The 4,751-nt window shown below is 38.3% G+C and overlaps 1 pseudogene; it reads right to left on the bottom strand.

Moving 5' to 3' along the window:
- Positions 1-3,303: 3,303 nt before the first annotated feature.
- Positions 3,304-3,527, bottom strand: LOC115288703 (annotated as a pseudogene).
- Positions 3,528-4,751: the final 1,224 nt, after the last annotated feature.

Below are 4,751 nucleotides of genomic sequence, written 5' to 3'. Positions count from 1 at the left end.
CCACTGTCTTGAAGTTTCTGTTCATCCACTTCTACCCGCATGCAGGTCTTACATAGCTCTACTACACTTATGGTTGACTCTTTGGCCTAGAAGGAAAAAACACATCCTCCAAAACTGCCCAACTCTGAAAGTAGTGTTCCGGTCATTTCCCAAACCCTCTTTGGCCCCTAATCAATCAGATGTGCTTCTCTGCACACCTAGAACTAGGGGATTTGAAGCAGTTTCAGGTCTTCCTTTTATTTCTGTTATTTAAATGGAAATCTCACGAATGGAAATAGATTCTAATTCATATCTCCTCAAGTGAATGTCTAGATTAGGAGTTGGCACTCTTTCTGTAAAGGCCACAATGGTAAATATGTTAGGGTTTCAGGCCAAATGGCCTCTGTTGCGAACACTCAACTTTGCCCTTGTAGCTGGAAAAGAGTCATAGGGCCTAAACAAATGGATGTGGCGTAAAGTGACAAATTCTTGTGTTTATTGCATTACGTAACACGATAAATCTGTATTTACAAAAACAAGCAGTAGGCTGGATTTGACCTGGGCTGTGTGTGATGACCCTTGATCCAGGTGGCTCTTTAAAACGCCTCCTTTTTAAACATTTTTATGTACCTCCTATTACCATTATTTTAAGAAAGTTATTTTAAGAAAGTTCCTAAATTTCCATAAACTATCTATACATTTATGTGATTTTTCTTAAAAGTGCAACATAAAAACACACATTCCAATCTTTTTTAATCATAACCTTACAGATAAAAAATACATAAGTTCCATCTGGCATAATTGCAATTCTTTCTCCAAACACATGAATATATTTGCATTCCGTTGTAGTTCAAACATATATCCCATTTGCTATAATGTCATTTATATCCCATACTCTGGTAGAACCACTATTATATATGATATATTCTGCTTTCTTAAATTTAAAGATAATGCAGTAAGTATTTCATTATACTGACAAGACTGGCTTACTAAAAAGTCTCCTATTGTTAAATATTTGGATTTTTTCCCATTATTTTTCCATGAGCTAAATAGGGCTGCTATAAAAATCTTTGTACAAGTGACATCCAAGAAAGTGAAAATCCAAATATAAAAAGCTATGCTACTTTCGCTAGCTCTGCTAATTGTTATGCTGAAACATGGTAGCATTTATGCACTAAAACACATGGCCAGAGAATTACTTTTCTAAAGCAATCAGATTGTAACTTCACTGAATTGCCTTTCATGTTGAATGACGTCAGAAGACTATCCTATACAACTTTTTCTAAGAAATGTGATCTGATCTTAAACATTTTTTTAATTGTGTAGTTCTTTACAGATATCAGATATTCTTCACAGATTCAATGAGGTATCTTAGTATTACTATCGAAGCTTACCTGTGCCAATAGTTTAAATACTTTTATCTGTATTCATATAGGTACTTTAGTATTCTAAATGTAATAATTTCTTTTTTTTAATTTAGAGAGAGAGAGAATCAAGCAGGGGAAAGGGGAAGAGAGAGAGACAACCCCAAGCAGGGCTCAACCCCAAAACTATGAGATCATGATGAGCTGAAATCCAGAGTCAGACGCTTAACTGACTGAGCCATCCAGGGGCCCCTAATTGAAGCAGTTTCATCACCATTGTTAACAACGGCACAATTAACTTCCAGTTACTGTTATGCTCAAGCTCAGAATTTTCTTTTTCCAAATGGGGGAGAGTTGACTCTAAAGATTAGAAACTACTGTTAAAATAAAAGACTTTCCCTAGCTCAGAGTTGAGACATTGCTTGGTATTTCCCTGCAGTAAATTCTTGCCTCTGAGATCCGCTGGAGACACTGAGGTCTGAAGTAACAGAGAGGGCTGGGAGAGACAGTATAAAGAACTGTTCTCGGCATTCCTTGAAAGGGGCTTTCTCAGGATGGCTCTCATTCAACTGGAGCTTTTCAGAAATACAAACCACCTATTTAAAACAGTCGAGACAACAGGGCACCAAAATACACACTGGGTCATAACTCTTGTTCCAGTCTGTTTACATCTTCAGGTACTTAGTCTGAAGCCAGCAAGACATAGGACTGAAGATCAGTGCTTCTGATACAATCCATGGTAAAGAATCAGTTCAGTTTTTTTTTATAACTTCCAAAATGTCACCAACTGATACCTCTATAAAACACAATAAAAGAATGATCAGAAAAATAAGTAAAAGAAACCGAGACATACAAAACATCAACTCCCAACTGTGCATTTGCTATTAGAGACCATTTTTATTTTTTATTATATAATTAATATAAATATATGTATTGTTATTATAGTAGAGATCACATTAAATTAGATTAAATAAAGATAATCAGAACATTGCATAGATTAAATGATAAAAACTGAACCCATTTTTTATTAAAGGGTGTATTAGTGAGTAATATAGGCTTTACTTTGCTCATCATAAACTAGCCTAAGGCCCAAACTTCAAATCAGAAGCCCAGTCTTGCTCACTCTCCTACTGGCTCTGTGAGCCAAGACAACTTACTGTCTAGCCTCCATTTCTTCATCTATAAAGTGTGGGTAAAAATACAATCAAATTGGGTTGTTGTGAGGATAAAGTAGGACGATACATGGAAAGTCCTTAGGGTAGTATCTAGCTTAGTAAATGCTAAAAAGTGATAGCCAACTTTTCTGTTGCAGGGTCAACTAGCATGGAAAAGCTTTAAGGAGTTGGGTGATGAAAAGCATAGAGAGCATGCATTCATCTGGCTTCAGGGTTCCATCTAATAAGAGTCAGAGATGCAGTAAAAACCCACTGCATAACAGTCTCCTAAACTAATAAGAGTTCGGTAAGGCAGCCAGATACAAATTCAATTCACACTACCAATAAGCAACAAGGAACTTTAATGGAACATGGGATGCCATTCATAACATCGAGAATCTCGCAAGTTTCTAGGAACAGCAGTAAAAAGGAAGGCGTAACATTTTATGGATAAATCATCCAAATTCTATAAAAGGCATAGAAGAAGACATGAATAATGAATGAATGGAATTATCTGATATTATAAATCTGTCAGTTCTCCCTTAAATGAATCTACATATTCCGTATGTTCCCCCAAAAGCTCCAGAAGAGGTTCTGTGGAAACTCGACAAATGGAATCTAAAGTCCACATTGAATAATTCAGTTTCACAAATAGTGGGGCAATTGTATGTACGCACGCGCACCCACCCACACACCCCCCCCCCCACACACACACAGCAAGGAGAGAAGAGTATATACCAGCACAGCAGCAGAGGAACAAAACATAGAACAGATAAGAAGGCCCAGGAGTAGAGACATGTTTAAGGAAGACATCTGTTAGAGGTTAGGAGTAGACAAACCGTTTAGTAGACGGAGCTAAGAAAGCCAGTAGGAGAAAATATGCCCATAGTGGAAAGAGATTTTTTGCAACAAGACCATATAAGCACAGACTATAAGGTAGGAGAGTGTTGGGTGTGGCTACGCAAACGTTAGGGATTTCTGATAAGAACAGATACTACACTTGATCTTAGCCAAAAGGCCGAGAAGCGATAAACGTTAGGGATTTCTAACCAGCAACATCAAAGTAGATGGCTGTTAACACGTGTGCACCGTATCAAGAGAATGTCCAAAGTTTAAAATCAATGGGATTAATGCTTAGATGAGGAAGCTTCCTCTTAATCATTGAAAAAATAGGAAACTGGGTAGAGGATATAAATAGGCAATGCACAATAAGGAAGAAACTGGAGGGCTAAAGTTCAAGAGATTCTCGACCTCACCCGTAACGAGAAACATCAATGTTAAAACAACAGTAGTACGCCACTTAATATCCACTCAAGTGGCAACAAGGTAAAAATTGGAGTTGGCGGAAACTGGAACATACGGGCTTCCCTGGCAAGAGTGGAAACCGTCACAGTCTTTCTGGAAAGTAATCTGGCAGCTCTAAGGGAATTAGCATCTGGGTATCCTGCAATACAGCAGCCTCTCTCCTGAGAACCTGCCTGAGAAAATCTTGCCTAAGTCCATAAGGGCCCACGTAGAAAAAATATACACAGCAGAATTATCTGTAGCAACGAGTAGCTGTCCATTCTCAGGTGGAATATTACATGGCATGGGAAGCAATACACTGGTGAGCACACATTAGAAGGAGTAAGCAAAAAGGTAAGAAATGTAGTGAGACGCTATTACGTTAGCTAAATGCAACATACATACACCAAATACCACTGCACATTTCTCACAGATACGTACAGACCCAGAACATCTATTAAACATCATAGAGGAGGGGCCTACTTCATAGTAAAGAAAAGTAATGGAAAATGAGGCGTGAAAGGAAAACTGAAATCAAATAAGAAAAGAACCGTACAGGGGTAAATGTAATAGTATACCATCAACTGTGAGAGGCATTTGACTAGATCAATACTGTGCACCTAAAATTCAAAAAGTTAAAAAAAAAAAAAAAGACATGCACGATTTGGAACAGAGTGCTACCAAAGGTGCTCTTGAATCTCGGCAGACACTTTCCCTGAGCACGTGGAAACCCATGAGCTTTTCTTGAGCATGTGGAAGCCCAGGAGCCCCGGGGGATAGAAAATGAAGATTGAGACTCTGTTCTTAAATTCATGGACTATGGTCTTTGGTCTCTAGAAGTTCTTTTCCATTCTGCAACAGTAGTGAAGATTAGCCAAGTGGGGAGTGGAGGGCATGGTTTCTCTACCCTGAGAAGCTGGTGACAAAGCTCTCTCCTGGCTGAGGTATCCTAGAAACGCTTGATTTGTGT

Source organism: Suricata suricatta, chromosome 3 (genome assembly GCF_006229205.1).
Source record: "Suricata suricatta isolate VVHF042 chromosome 3, meerkat_22Aug2017_6uvM2_HiC, whole genome shotgun sequence".
Classification (NCBI taxonomy): Eukaryota; Metazoa; Chordata; class Mammalia; order Carnivora; family Herpestidae; genus Suricata; species Suricata suricatta.
This window is presented reverse-complemented; position numbering and strand designations above follow the sequence as displayed.